General features: G+C 41.6%; 1 protein-coding gene and 1 long non-coding RNA gene across 2 annotated transcripts in view; one reads left to right on the top strand and one right to left on the bottom strand.

The window, feature by feature from the left end:
* Nucleotides 1–16,665, bottom strand: part of nrxn2b (neurexin 2b) — a 728,828-nt gene that overhangs the window by 102,570 nt on the left and 609,593 nt on the right.
* LOC146523309 (uncharacterized) overlaps nucleotides 1–16,665 on the top strand; it is a 431,764-nt gene that overhangs the window by 282,347 nt on the left and 132,752 nt on the right. The gene's annotated exons all lie outside the window — the stretch shown is intronic.

Here is a 16,665-nt window from a genome sequence, read left to right as displayed (position 1 = left end):
CTACAGATATAAGGGTACTTATTCAGCATATCATTCTAAAACCTGGCTTGGTGTAAGTACAAGCACTGAGTCAGCAATGAGGGAGCGGAGGAGAAAAAAAAATAGATATAATAAAAGAATTAAGTGGCTAAGCTAGAAATTCAGGGAACAAATATGAATAACCTCAACCCCATGACTGCAGTATTCAATTCTGTTTGCTGAATGAAAGTTTTAACAGGAAGATGCACACAAATTGATTAATGTCTGTGTTTGGAGACTTCAGGCTTGGCTGATGAAATATAAGCTCATGGTTTACTTGCAGGAGATTACTTTTGCTGTTCTGCTTTGTCTTTGCTTATTTCCAGTGAAAGCAGCTTTAAATTGATCCTCATCAGTTTCTACACGAAGGACAGAAAAATGCAAAAACGACACATCGGGGCGTTGTGTTGATTCGGTGAGTGAAGCCTGCTAATTCTTTTATCTGATTGACTGAAATGCAAACGGACGAGGAGAAGAAATGACGATACCCCAAATTCCCAACAGCGGTAGACGATGAATGAATGATGAGCTTCCGTCACCTTCTAAACTGTGCCACAACAATATGATGGCACCAATCCTTCAATCACTTAATAGTGGGTTCCTCCCTGGTGGCTTTACTTCCCATAAATATAAAGAAGGAACATGTGAGCACGGTAAGAATAAAAGAGCCTAAGAATTGTCTTGATTCTTGACATCTGTGAATATTCACAGTCTGGCACAGTTTTTTGTTTTGTTTTGTTTGCTAGTGTGTGTGTGTGTGTGTGTTTTTTCTTCACTTCTCATAAATGTGTCACAAAAGAAACGATCTCCCCCGTCTTCAGGTCTCGATTCACACAGCTCTTGTGAATGTGAGCTTAAGGAAACAAAAGCCTTTCGCTGGTTTATTTCTCGAAGCCCTTTGCAGCTGACCCCCTCCCATGAGAAAGGGCTGCGATTGAAAGGCAGCTCAAATAAAGTAAGAGTGAGAGTTACGATTTTTTTCAGCAATGCTAATCTTCCAGTTCTGATCAAATTCAGAGCTAATTTCCACACAAAAGATATATACCACATGAACAGAATGGATTAAACAACTGCAGTGCTTGTGCTTTGTTGTTTAGATTTTAAAAACCAGACTATCATTATGTACTCTCCCACCTTTCCCTCCCCTCAGGTTAAGAGTTTGGGTGTCATACTTGATAATACTCTTTCATTCCAGTCTCACATTAATTACATAACCCGGTCTGCTTATTTCCATTTACGTAATATTAACTGACTCCGTCCTTTCCTGACTCCCCATGCTGCTGCCATCCTTGTCCATAGTCTTATTACATCCCGTATTGATTACTGTAATTCCCTCCTATTTGGTCTCCCTAAAAGGTCCCTTCATAAACTCCAACTTCTTCAAAATTCTGCAGCTCGGATCATAACCCGTACTCCGTTAAGTGCTCATATTACCCCAGTTCTTCAGCAGCTTCACTGGTTGCCCATAGAAGCCAGGATAAACTTTAAAATCTTACTTCTCACGTTCAAATGTATCCATAAATCTGCTCCTTCATATTTGTGTGACCTGCTTCATATCACCACTGTTTCCCGCCCTCTCAGATCATCATCTGCTACTCATCTTACTGTTACGTCCTCACGCCTTATCACTATGGAGAACAGAGCTTTCAGTCGCTCTGCTCCCCGGCTCTGGAACTCTCTTCCTCCTGCACTAAGAAATATTGACACCCTTTCCGTATTTAAGACACAGCTCAAAACACACCTGTTTAAACTGGCTTATTCGCTTTAATGCTGATTTTATCTGTTGTCACGCTCTGTTTTGTAATTTTAACTTATTTTATGCATTTTATGACTACTGTTCCTTTTATTAATTGTGTTTTTTGTAAGGTGACCTTGGGTTTCTGAAAGGCGCCCTCAAATAAAATGTATTATTATTATTATTATGTACTCATGACGCATCTCGTATATCTGCAGCTCAAAACAGAACACTACAGGTTCTCATTTCCTTCTACTTTCCCCCTCTTTGTGTCTACATCTGTCTCCACCTTGACCACTGCCTTCTGTTGAAATCCGACCAAAAACAGCCTTTACAGCAGCTTTACCAAAGCGATACAGCAGCTGCCCTGACTGAATCCTATTTGCACCTTATCGGCCAAGCGTATGAAAGATTCAGAGGTGAACAACCATAGGATGGTTTCAGTGCAGGTCTGCACAGCCTTCGGGGGAACCATCGTTCTTCAGTTATCGCTGGTCCGACAACAGGATTTCATCGTTCGAAGAAAGAGAAAAGAAGAAGGGACAGTGGAGCTCTCTCGCTGTGCAGCGAAGCTAAGACTTCACTCACCCATGTCACTGAGGATGGATTACTGGTGAGTTACTCCTCGACCCATATAGAGGAGAAATTGAAAGGTGAGAAGAGTGCGATGGGCTAAATGTAAAGAACAGGACATTGTCATCTTTTCCCTTCAGGGGATTACATCATGTCAACTACAAAGCAATTGTGAAAAAAATCCGATGTGGGAAGTGTGAGCTGAGAACGGGGGATGAGGAAACAAACATACAGGTAAACCAAACTCCTGAATACGAAACAGAACAGACAGAAACATTAAATGACAACGTTTGACTGACTGCTATCTGTTTTAAATATCCCTCATAGACTAAGGTTCATGTTATGAGTTCAACTTTGAGGTTTAATCACTGTTTAACTGCTCGAGCAGTAAAATATTATGAGATGGCTAGATAGAAATAACGGCACAACCATAACAATATTGCCTTGATTCTAATAAAATAAGATATACTTTATTTATTCCAGATAAATTATAATGATTATATATTTCTGAAGTGAAACATTATACAAGATTCTGCAGCGTTTAATCTCTCTCTATCCATTTCATATCTTCTCTTTAATCATCCCTTGTCAGGCGACAAAAATGAATTGGCAACAGACCAACTGCTCAGTTAACAGTGCATGTAGTAGCATTTGTCAGATATGTATTTTAAGAGCCGTGATGTAAAGGTGCAGCAAATTCAGTAAACTGGAGAAACCACATCATGTTCCAGGCCCAAACAAGGGTCTCGTTTTCTTCCCCGGAGGGATGTTGGGTGGACTGTAACTCACTGCAGAACACTGACTGTGGGATTTATTAAGAACTCTTTTACTCCTCAAATGAAATTACAGTTTTAAAAATGTGTTCTTATCTTTTCTCTACACCGGTCTCTTTTTAAGAGCCTCACTCTCATTTTTGACCAAATTTATGCTAACGGCTCTACACATTCATTCTTAATAGCTGTTCATTTTTGGAATAACAAAAGCCCTGAATAATGAAGTGTTTTCTTCTAGTCTGTCAACAGCAGACCAGGAAAAGTTAAGAGTGGCGACTGAGTAAAAGATGCATTCATCATGTCCGCCTTGAGTACATCACCAAGGGCTTGGAAACAGACATTTGAACTCTGCACGGATGAGCAGATGCAAACATCTTTTTTGACTCTCGGCCTCTGAGATATTCTCTGGTAGTACATCTTTCTCACTCCGCCACTCTGCCCTCGTTACCCCCCCGCCCCTTAAGTCCATTTCTACCTATCGTGCTCTCTCCCCATTGCTTTCACTTTCTCCTTTGTGCTCTACTTTGTTCATGGTAGAAACATCCTCCCCAAGGTGGTCAGCAAATGCACTGAGATGAATGTGAGAAAAGATTCAGTAACAGTGTTTGGGCCTTAAGCTGACCAACATTTTAAGATGGGGATGGAAAGAGTTCAAAGCAGACTGTTGAAGTCAACACTGTAAAGTTAGTTTATGCTCATTCTCCTCACAGCAAAAGATACTCACAATTTTTGGCCAATGAGACATGGATAATGTGTTTTTTTCTGCAGGAAAGTGGGTCAAGAGTAATGTAGGATGCTCGTTTGGTGGTCGATTAAGATGTTAAAAGGCGAGTGTGGAATGATAGTGGTCTTACAATCAATAGAAGATGTAAAGTTTACTAAAACAGTACAGAAAGTCAATAGACAAACTTTCCCTGAAAAGGCAAGGATAAATTAGAGATATACTGATGAATTAAAGAGGGAAGAATAGGTAGGGGTTACCCAAAGGACAAAAAGCATCAGATCAACCAGCTTTCAGTAATACTCTCTAAACAATTATAGTAGAACTAGATACTGAGGGAAGATGCTAATTATAAAATACTGAGAGTTTCGATACAAACAATATCACATCCACACTCCAACTAATTCATCTTTCAGCATTATGAGTTAATCATAGAAGTGAAAAGTTTTAATGAGACTATTCAGAATAGTAAAGACACCTGTGCGTTCAAACAGAAAATGAGTGTATTAGTCACAGAGAATTATTAATAGCTGCCACGGCAACAGCAGCTATGGTAGGTGTAGATAAATCAGAATACAAACAGAGGTAGGTCTTTTTGTTATGAATAACCTCACCCTGTATTATGCTGGATGAATTCAGAGTTGTTTTAAATAGAACAGACTGTCCTGTCTGGCCCATTGCTTATTGCAGTGAGTAAGGGGAGGCCTGGCTAAAGTGCATTCGGAGTGAGTGGAGTGCTGGATGTGCAGTGCTGACATTTGGAGAGGACTTCACAGTGGTCCTTGGGGCGCCACACTAAAGACAAAGTAGATCAGATAAATGTACTTTTTTCCCTTCTCCATCTTTGTGCATGCTCTTACTTTTCTCTCTGCCCTCCCCTCCACTTTCCTTCTTTCTCCTCATCCCATGGCGCTACTCTGTCTTTGTTTTGCAAAGTTCTGGTACAGTGTAGCTCAGCTCTATATAACAGTTTTTTACTCGGGTTTCGGTCTGATTCCTGTAGTTGTGTTGTAAAACATCACATTTCAGGCTTATTGAGTTAAATTCTAATCTCCGAGATTAAAGACCCACACGTCAGACATTAAATCTTAAATAAAATAACACGAGGAATAGAGACAAGAGTAGCGGCGCAATGCATCACAATGGCGATAACTCAATTTGGGCAGGAAAATTACAAAAGTAAATCATATACATCATATTGGATTGAACATGGGCATTTATTATGCTGTGCAATTATACAGTACTCATCTGGACTAAAATGATCATCTCATTGTGTATACCCTACAAGCAGAAAGAGAGAGATAAAGTGGAGCGAGAGAGAGCAGGTAAGTGGAAGAAAGAAGTTGGCAGACAGACAAGACAGAATAGAGAGAATTTAGTTTTGCCTTCCCAGGTGATCATTAAAGATCGGACTAACCGTACAGAGAGGCCTGCTCTTGGACCCTAATAGCTTATTGATTGGAAAAAACTCCCTCTACTACTTTGATCTCACAGGATACTTGGCTAGTGTGAGCTACAGGTACAGTGACATACAGGCAGCTGAAATTGAAGGCACCTTGTTAACACAATATGTTTAAATAGCCTTAAAAGATTAACTATGGAGTATTTTAGGTGATACAGACAAAGAAAATGAAAATTAACCAGTGACATAGGGCCAATGCATACTTCCTCTTAGTGACTTTCAATTTGTAAATGTGCAAATGAGTGACGACCGATAAAACCTACCGGTTTTGTGCAACCAGTAACTTCTAATCAAGCTAATCGTGACTGATGCAGACAATCCTGGGTGCCTTCAATCCCACGCTTCTGTTGACACGTCAAAGTGGCTTTTAACAAGACACTAAACTCTAAAATGCCTCCAATTTGTAAGTCACTTTAGAGGAAAGCGTCTGCCAATTTACTCGGTTGTAATACATTGCTCTCTTTTTGTGGCCTCACTTAGGCTAAAGTGGCGATGTTTCACTTGTTTCATTTTCATTTGGAAGAAACTTCAACATTTAACAGCAGATGCTGAAACAATGTAAATTCTAATACAGCAGGAGCTCCTCTCTGCGCGAGTTCATCATCATATTATAACTGTGATCAGACATTGAAATGTTTCAGTCTTAGTGGGGCTTTCTCACACTGTTGACGCAGATGTTAATTCTTTCAGCTGTCTTTTACATATTACTAATTCTCAAAAACTCTGTATTCATTTCAAAATTCTTCTTTTTGTATCAAACCCAATTAAATCTTAAACACACAATTATACCAACAGAGTTCCTGGTGTTTCCAGGAGTACAAAAGTGGTTACATCCTTCAGCTTTTAGGTACTTTTGCAGTACAGCCTGCTCCCAGTTTGGGTTCAGGACACATATACCCTCTCTACTTATAAAATTAGGCTTTAAACTTTATTTTTAAATAAAAGTTACAGTTAGGGATAGATCTGGTGACCCTGATCATACCTTAATTGTGCTGCTATAGGCTCCTGGGGACCTACAAATTCCCTTCTCTTTCACTAATCACATGTTTATATGCCACATTAACTTTTGTAGTTAACCTTTTGTCGTCTTTCTTGTTAAAGGTCTCTATATGCTCCTCTTTTGTGTAATGTCTTTTCCCTCACTCCCAGCTGACGCCTGGTTCTGGTCATGGGTGTTTTCCTTTTGAAATGGGGTTCTTCTTCCCCACACTTGCCAAGTGGTTGCTCATAGGAGACTGTCTGATTGAATTTAAATTACATTTACATCTGACAATTCAGAGCACATCTGAAAATCAAGACAAGCAACCAAGCAAAAGTGTTGCTTTGAAGTATGGAAAACTGCTCCTAATCAGGCCTCTTTGGCAGTGAATAAAGCCACATTTCCTGGCCTCTACCCGCATTACCAGCAAAATGCATGGATTTCAGTTATAAATGTTTAGACTTCAAAGGATTCTTTCAATTCGAGGGATGAACGTGGGCTTTTTAGGAAGGTACTAATCCACTTACCTATTTAAGGCTAGTCACGCATTATGGAATCTCTTAGGTAGAATCTGCAGATGACCCCCCACCCCTCCGCGAGCTCATGCCATGCTTCTTCTCCAATTGCAAGGACAATCAATTAGTGATGCGAAAGGAAGGATTAATCGATATGCTGTCAGGCTCCTGCCGGCTGAGGAGAGAGACCCTGCCAAACCCACCAGGGCCCGATCTCATTACTGATGGCGGCCCACGCGCCCCTTTGCGAGGCAGCTGCATTCATCAAAGCAATGCCTCCCTTTCTTCCTCAACCGTTCTCCACGCTTCGTCCCTCCGTCCCTCTGTCCCTCCCTGCATGTTTGGCTTTTTTCCCCCCTGACAAGATGAAGGAGAGTAGGTTGCAGAAATGACACCCATTTAAGAAAGGAAAGATGTGGGAGGGGTGGGAGTTATAAATAAGGAAATTACAAAAAAAACACTGTGTTGAGCTGCCCTCGTAAATTGCAGCTGTGCATGTATTAAACTGTGTACTAGCACTAATCATACTAGTAAGTGAACGTGAAGGTGTCCTTGCAAAAGTCTGTGTAAAACCTGCTGGAACCTGAGAGCAGTGAGCAAATCTGTGAGCTACTGACAGCTAGTTAGGGGGAAAAAAAGGCATACTTTGTGTGTGGCTATGTGTGTGCATTCACATCCTTGTGTGTATTACTGGGGGCGGGGAGTAGTGGATAAAAGCCTGTGCCTCTCCCTGACAGTTTTATCCGCATCACCATCTGCCTTTATCTGACGCCAGCATCTCTCATCTCCCCATTGCACTCTGAAAGCTCTCCATCCACCCCGTTCTCCTCACCACTCATCTTATCCCAGGCTGCTGTCAGATCACGTTTTTCAACCTATAATTAAACAGTTGCTGGCTTAAACTCTTGACAGATAACCTGTGCCCATCAAAATGAAAGTGAAAAAAGTCCTGCTGGTGGTATTTCCTAAATTTCTCTTATTTGCCAGAAGTGAGAGGAAGAAAATGAGATCACGGGGAAGCTAATAAAGTCAAATGCTGCACTTCACATTTCGACCATGGGGATGCTTGCCTGCAGAAGCATGAACACTGGGGTGTGCCATCGTGCTCCATTCCTGCCTCATCAGCATTTGTCACATGCTGGGAGAGGCGTAAGGGTGGGGTCGAGAGGAGAAAATATAGCCACGTCCCTTTTGCTTTCTCCCCTCATTCCTCCCTCTCTGCTCCTGCTCAAAGTAGACAGTTGTGGTGAAGGATGGCTCCCTAACAGGTAATCAGAGACAGGCCTTATTTAATGTTCTGAGCCGGCACTGGACAGCAGTGATGGAGGTAGTCGGAGAGGCCCACTGTGCGGTGTGCACTGGCCCATAACTGCAGATGAGACACTTCCCACAGAGCAGTTACAGCAACAACTTGCCAGCTGTAAATGTAATGACAGCGATGTGAGAACAGCAATAAATACAAACAGACAACTCTAAAAAAAAAGACTGTGCAAGTCCTAGTTTGAAAGGTGCACCTAAACTCCTACAACTTTACTCCGCCATCTGTCAGGCCATTTAGAAAGTTTATGAGTAGCTCGTGAAAAGAACAGCCCTGATATTTGCTCCTTTCTGCATTAATGACTCATCCCTCTGTGCATAACAAATAACCCCCAATTTGCTGCTCTGTTTTTTGTGCCTTTATTGCTTTGAGTAAAAACATAAAAGACTTCACAAGTCTTAAGCAAGGACTATTACTTCTGAACGTGCATACTAATTCCTTTTACTTTCTGATGAGTCACAAAGCTGAAGATAGTTAAAGTTTTGTGCTCCCTCTACACAAGCTGTTTCCACCATATTACAGCCTGCAAAGCAAAACGCACAGCGTCTTAATCTTGCTTTACTCCTTTTGAGTGTGTGTGTGTGTAGGTATGTGTGTGTTTACAGAGATTGGGCTGCCCGGTGTGCTATCACCTGAGCCAGGTAGCAGGGACAGTGGAGCATGAAGCTAGGAAACGAAAAGACAGACTCGGCTAGCTAAAGAGAAAAGCAATACCTCTCACCCACTTTTCAGAGTTCCAGTGTTTGTCTAGAGAAAAAAGTGGACAACCTCCGATTGAAACTATCAAATCAGAACAAAACAATGGAATGTTTTGCTTTTGTTTGCGCTGAGATATGACACACACCGGCATGCAACTGCAGCTTTCACACTCTGGTAAGTCTGGCAAAGTTAAGACAGGAGGGGTGTGTATCCTTGCAGCAGTCAAACTGACTGCTGTGCTGACTGAAAAACTGTATCACCGGCTTGAAAATCTGCTCTGGAAGTATTTACATTTTATTACAGCTGCTAAAATGCAAACCACTGGGAGATATTTTTCAGCTTCACTAATCCTGCCCTGAAAAATAAAGGAAATTCAGTGTAATTAACCTAAAAAAGCAATTTCAAACAATTACCAGCACATGACCATTTGGATATGTATCCAGTGATGGACATGCTATGCTTATTTCGAACTGTTGATTGTCTAAAAAGTCTCAAAAAGAAGGCTTTTATAAACCTGTTTTTTATGACTGGTTTTCCAAGGTCTTGCAAGGACATCTACCTTTTCCTGCAGCTGCAGATGGGAGATTTGGCTATCAGCACACTTCTATATCTGTCAGCACCCTTCATTCCCCAAATCTAACACCCCAGGCCCTGATGGTGAAAATGTCATAAAGATTGGTAAAAATGATGTCCTGCACTCTTAAATGACTATTTTTTACTTTTGTAGCACTGACATCCTGTGAAAGACATCATGGAGACATTGCGTGTCTTCATTGCAAATCGAAAAATCCACACCTAACAGAATTTTTCGAAGTGAAGTGAAACTTAAGACATGAAACTTGTTTCTGTTCTCCTTTATCTCATGTTTTAGGTAATGAAACCAAGTAAGATTTTTGATATTGCCCCTTTTTCCTGTTTGGTCTATATTGCTTCAAAAACTGAATCCACCTTAGCAGATATAAAACATTTTCATTTGCTTCAGTGTGGGGAATTTCTTCACCTCTTTGTTCAATACTCTAAATATAAGGCTCACATACTAATTTCAGCTTGGGGAACTTTCTAAGGTGTCATTACCTCACCGAAGCTATTTGGACACCAATGATGGTGTTTAAAGGTGGCGCTGTCACTTGGTGTTCGCTCGCTCTGTGGTAGAATATCACTTCCTGTTCCTGCTCAAACACAGAGGTGTTTCTGAGTAGCTTATCTGCTTAGCAATTTAATTAAAAACTTTTAAATAGATTCTTTTTTCACAGTATAATCTTCACGTGCTTCATTCGAAGCACACTTTCTGTGTACTCACTACCTAATTTATAGCCAACGTATTCACTCACTGTCTCTCTACTGTTTTGCTAGCTTAGCTTAGCTCGTAGCCGACTCGTTAGCACCATGGCTACTTCACCTGTCCCTCCTGCACTTTCTTGCTCATTGTGTCAGATGTTTAGTTACTCCTCGGCCTCCTTTAGCAGTAATGATATCTGTAACAAATGTAGCATATTTGCAGCTCTGGAGGCCAGGATTACTGAACTGGAGACTCGGCTTCGCACCCTTCACTCACCCTTAGCTAGCCAGGCCCCTGTAGCTGGTGCAGCCGAAGATAGCGTAGGCCCCGCTAGCTGTTACCCGGAAGACCCCAAGCAGCTGGGGAAAGAGGGCGGCTGGGTGACAGTGAGGAGGAAGCATAGTCCTAAACAGAAGCCCCAGGTACACCACCAACCCGTTCATGTGTCTAACCGTTTTTCCCCACTCGGCGACACACCCGCCGGGGGTCAAACTCTGGTAATTGGTGATTCTGTTCTCAGACATGTGAAGCTAGTGACACCGGCAACCATAGTCAATTGTCTTCCAGGGGCCAGAGCAGGCGACATTGAAGGAAATTTAAAACTGCTGGCTAAGGGTAAACGTAAATTCAGTAAAATCATAATTCACGTCGGCAGTAATGACACCCGGTTACGCCAATCGGAGGTCACTAAAATCAATATTGAATCGGTGTGCAACTTTGCCAAAACAATGTCGGACTCTGTAGTTTTCTCTGGTCCCCTCCCCAGTCAGACCAGGAGTGACAATTGTCCCAATTGGCAAACCTTCTGGAGGAAACCTGATCTTGTTAGGAGAGACGGCATCCATCCCACTTTGGATGGAGCAACTCTCATGTCTAGAAATATGGACAAATTTATTAAACCCCCCAAAATATGACTATCCAGAGACGCTGAAAAACTAGTTTGTGTTTATTACTTCCAGGCTGGACTACTGTAATTCGTTATTATCAGGATGTCCAAAAAACTCACTGAAAAGCCTTCAGCTAATCCAAAATGCTGCAGCAAGAGTACTGACAGGGACTAGAAAGAGAGAGCATATTTCTCCTGTTTTGGCTTCCCTTCATTGGCTTCCTGTTAAATCCAGAATTGAATTCAAAATCCTGCTCCTCACATACAAGGTCTTAAATAATCAGGCCCCATCTTATCTTAATGACCTTGTAGTACCATATCACCCTATTAGAGCACTTCGCTCTCACTCTGCAGGCCTACTTGTTGTTCCTAGAGTATTTAAAAGTAGAATGGGAGGGAGAGCCTTCAGTTTTCAGGCCCCTCTTCTGTAGAACCAGCTTCCAGTTTGGATTCGGGAGACAGACACTATCTCTACTTTTAAGATTAGGCTTAAAACTTTCCTTTTTACTAAAGCATATAGTTAGGGCTGGACCAGGTGACCCTGAATCCTCCCTTAGTTATGCTGCAATAGACGTAGGCTGCCGGGGGATTCCCATGATGCATTGAGTTTTTCCTTTCCAGTCACCTTTCTCACTCACTATGTGTTAATAGACCTCTCTGCATTGAATCATATCTGTTATTAACCTCTGTCTCTCTTCCACAGCATGTCTTTATCCTGTCTTCCTTCTCTCACCCCAACCGGTCGCAGCAGATGGCCGCCCCTCCCTGAGCCTGGTTCTGCCGGAGGTTTCTTCCTGTTAAAAGGGAGTTTTATAGGGGGTCATATGATTGTTGGGTTTTTCTCTGTATCTGTCAAGCGCCTGGAGGTGACTTTTGTTGTGATTTGGCGCTATATAAATAAAATTGAATTGAATTGAATTAAAGAGCTCCATCTACTAAGGACTCAAAGAAATAGACCAGGACTCACTAGTGGAACTACAATATGTATGTAACTCATAAGAAGAGTGACCAAATGTGCAGATGGTACTTGGATGGACTGTGACGGACACACTATTGGTCAATTTAAAAGAAATCAAAGAAATCAGTCAGATGTGTCACATTTCATCTGTGTTTCCTGTACTACTGTTTTATGTCTGTATTGGCCTCACACAGTGTTGCACCACCATGTCTAATGTGTAAAAAAGACAATATTGGCTAAAGGTGGTACAGGTAACATTAGTAACAATAATGGGGCGGTTTGCACAATAAGAGTAGCCGCGGCTCAGAAGGCAGACCAGGTCATCGACTAATTGGAAACTTGGTGATTCGAAATTTAACTGGCTCCAGTGTGCATGGGACGGCTGTCTGTTTTTCTGTGTTAGCACTACAACAGGTGTACCCTGCCTCTCCCTCTATGACAGCTGGGTTAGGCTTCACCTTGACCCCCCCAAAGCCAAAACTGCATAAGCGGAAGAAATTGGATTTCCACTAACACCCACTTGGTTGGTTTCAGTCGTTTTCCATTACAATCGAGTGCCACCTAATGTACTTGTGGCTGTTATATCAATGCGGCCACAGTCCCTTTGTCCTGTGACATCATGAACACTACAATAACGGAGGACGTCAGGACAATTGTTTACCTGCTGCTCGTGTTTTTTTTTATCAGACAGGTTTAAAAAATGGTGGCTTTGATTTCTGTGAAGGAGACTCTCTCATGACTCATTAGGGGGTACCACTGAGTAGCCAATCGTTGGATGCATTCTCGACCCAAGTAAGTAGTAAAAAAAGTACCTGGTACCAGGTACTACCACCTAATGAAAAACCCTAAAAACTGAGCCAAGCTGACTCGAGTATGTACTAGTGGAAAAGGGCTAATAGTAATAATAATTTAATGACATAGTCATTGGGAACTAATTTCCTGCCTTTAGCTTATCATGAGTACAATTGCCTAAATATATTTATGTAACAGGCTATTCCTTCTACACTGCTGTTTCTATCCTTTTACTTATGTAAAGCCTCTTAAATGCTTCTTTACCACTAGATAGCATACATCAGCTATTTGACAGTTTTCCATTTTAAACTGGCTTTATCAGAAAGGCCCTTTGAGAATGCTATGCCTTCTCTCCTTGGGTCATCTGATGACCCTTTGAGCAAGGTCCATATGCTAAACAAGACCTTAAAGTATAACTGAAAGTTTCCAAAATAGCAAAGTAAGTAGACTTTGTTGTATTAAAAGTCAACCAAGGCTCTCAAGAGCATTTTGTTTGGAATTAAAAGAAGACAAACAACAGCAAGCGGGCAAGATGTGTAACTTTCTACATACAGCAGTGTGACATGTCATGCCCACAGCAGTGATTGCGTATCACTAGAGCTGTTGCTGATACAGCTGTCACGTGCATCTGAGCGCAGTGAGTGAAAGGCGACTGGAATTACTTCATATTCTTGAGAATGTTTCACCACTCATCCAAGAGGCTTAATTAGTTTTACCGACTCTTGGGGGGGTTATGTGGTATTTAACTTCTCCGGGCGATTAAACAGAGAGGAACTCCTCACCAGTCAGTAGAACTGATGAAGCCTGATAGATGAACAGCACATTTTCTCCCAGACAACAAAGCAAATTTAGATTCAGATTGTTTTTTCTTTTGTTTACTACTACTTAATATTCTCTGACCTAGGCGATAGCGAATCTTTATAGACACATGAGCAATACTGCACTGCAACAGCAATAAACCCAGTCATGTTTGGCGTGCTCAGCAGTGATTCACTTCTATGGCATTTTCCAGGTAATCTATTTCAAAGCTTTTTCATCTAGAACTTTCAAAATGTCAGCTAGAAAGTTTTCTGCACTTTCAGACACACCTACAGTAAATAATTAGGGAGGTGCAAGACACAAGGTCTTTTGAGGATATGGCATGTCCTTTTTAAAACAACTGTGGTCAGCACATTCAACTTAAGCAACACATCCCACACCCTCAACTTTACATCTCCTACCCTGAGGCTTGATGACAGTGAGTCAGAAAGATACAGTGAGTGATGTCCTGCCCTCTGTCACATAAATGGACAGAAATGGAAGAAAGCAGTGGCATGAAAGAGAAGGTGGCTTGGTAAGAGAGGCAAGGTATATAAAGAGACGGGTGGTCTGTGCAAGATAAGGAATAATGCTCTATCACATTCTGACACCGCTGTCAGTAGTTCTAGTTACAGCAGCAGTCAGATTTGTGTCATATCCTGTAAGGACAGGGAATGGTTGAGATTGCATTCTATGAAAACAACCATTAACAATAAAAATAATGAATACTTTTATGAGTAATGGTGGGTTTAAGTTCTCATAATTCAGAAATTTAGAACATGTTGAAAACCCAACAGGACTGTGCACACCAGTTTTTAAATATGTCAGACCCTTCAAAATCCCACCAGAGGCTAGGGAACAAGTCACCCTGGAGTGAAAAGTAAAGAGCTGTGTTTTTGAACCAAACGCTGAAGCGAACAAATAAGGCCCCAGGTATTAGACCTCAAGGCTACTATCGCTGTTTGATGTGACACTATTTTGTAGTTTGACTAGGGCCAGGAAGCCCCCACATCAGGTGGGGATGATATGGGGCCATGGCTCACAGGTTCTCTGGTCTAATTTACCTGTACTTCTCCCCTCAAAGAGAGACAAGCATAATTAACAGGACCAAAACACCCACCACGGGCTGAGCAGAGTCATTTATGGGAGTGACTCGGGAGGAACGGCAGCAAATGAAATGTAATTGCAATGGGAGCAGAGGAGCCGGGCTGGTGTGTCGGAGGCACTGATGTGTGTGTGAGAGGGAGAGAAAGAGAAAATGAACGGGCCAGACATGAGGGAATGAGGGAGTAACTGAAAGACTCAGAAGTTAGATAGAGAATATGCACTTGAGAGAAGAGCAAGCAAAAGAATGACTGATGAGGGATCGCGGTGGATGGGCTGAGATAAAAAAGTGGGAAGCTATTCCTTTAGGTTAGGTTAGAGCAAAAAAAAATGTACCATGGTTCACCTGATGTTTGACAGAAAGGCAAAGTCAAATTAAAGGATCAGTTCAACAAAATTACAAACTCTAGATGTTCACAGCCATACAGATAGTTTCATTTCCCCAGGTGCTGAGTTACGTTCAGAGATTTATTGCAATACCCAATAAAATGGAGGTGACGGCAAATGGAATTTTGTTGCAGTGCTCACGTCTTTGGAAATTTAATTTAAAAATTCCACAGCAACGTCTCATCACAGAGTCCTCTTACACAAATAATCCAGGGACCACGTTTTCCAAAGGACTTTTTCTTTCTGTATAAAGTGCTTCCACAGAAAAAAGTCTATGAAATATGTAGTCTGTGGAATATGCTAAGCAAAAGTGTTGCTGGAAAGGGATGTTGTGAAATTCTAAGTGCTGCAAGCACCACTAGAAAGCTGTAAACTATGAATATGTTTGCAAAAAGAAGGGCAGGTGTGTGGTGTACATTTAGAATGGCAAAACACTCCAGAAGTAAAAGAGCAAATGTTTGTGTGTTTGTTGTTTTGAATAGAGCCAGATATTGACTCTTGTTATTATACGGTCTTCTAATGATATTATTATCGGAGATGCGCGACTATATCCAAGCGGCCCTCTGTTAAAAAGCTTTTATTAAAAGCAGCAGAAGCTTTGCTGGTGATGTTGTAACCGGCCCTTCAAATGTCGGCGCGGCAGCAGTTAAACTCTGCCACCTCCCCACTTCAACCTGAGCATTATTTGCTGGGTACACTGCATTTATGACTGTAATCTTTCATCATTACAGTCATTATCTTTATTTATCACTGATTTTTAAGAGCATTTAAATTGGCCCGGACTTGCTTAGTTCATCCACTAGCTTTGCCCCCCCTACTTTTTCAACTACCCCTCTCTTTCTCTTTTCCAGCTGTCCCTCCCTCAGTCACTTTCAGTTTACAGAGCACTGGATGAGAACTGACCCGGGGTCAACTATGTTCCTGTCGCTTCCAGGCACAACAAATTGGGGTCACTGGGATGTTGGCATGGTTTGATCACACACACACGCACACACACACACACACATGCACGCAGATGGTTGAGCGTAGATAACAGTGATAGCGTATTTTAAGTGAGTGTGAAGAAACTGTAGGATACTGCAATATCACCATTACAGGTACCATAAAACACTTGAGCTGTGAACCTAACTACACACAGCTTTTAAGTGCACGACTTCAGCAACATGATGAGTGGACCAGGGTTATCAGGCGTGGTCCTGCTTGGTAATTAACGGAAAGCCCACCATCAAATTGACTATGAGCGTTGAATGTAATGTTGGGCAGACGAAGCACAGGGGTCAATGAGACAATTAGAGCCTGCGTAAAAGCATTTTTTAAATGCCCGCTGTCCCTTAATTGCCATTTCAAGTCATTAGAGGTGGGTTTAAATGACCTTTAAGACTAACATATGAAAGCAATAAAGGCAGAAATGAGGGTAATAACTAGTTTGACAGTAGATAAAAAGAAATGTTAGTTCACAGTCATTTTCCTGATTCTACACACAATGTCTTGCACTGACCCTTGCAAGTACTACAAAATGGCATTTTAAAGGGAATTCTGCAACAACTGGAGAAGTTCTGTCCAGTTTTCCAGTTTTATGAGCAAAAGTTTAACCTTAAATGATTATTCTCCTCTAGTGCTCAAACCATGACAATGACATCTAGGAACTGACTTGGGAATCTGCTTTCC

The sequence above is a fragment of the Neolamprologus multifasciatus genome, chromosome 3 (genome assembly GCF_963576455.1).
Source record: "Neolamprologus multifasciatus chromosome 3, fNeoMul1.2, whole genome shotgun sequence".
In the NCBI taxonomy this organism is placed as follows: Eukaryota; Metazoa; Chordata; class Actinopteri; order Cichliformes; family Cichlidae; genus Neolamprologus; species Neolamprologus multifasciatus.
This window is presented reverse-complemented; position numbering and strand designations above follow the sequence as displayed.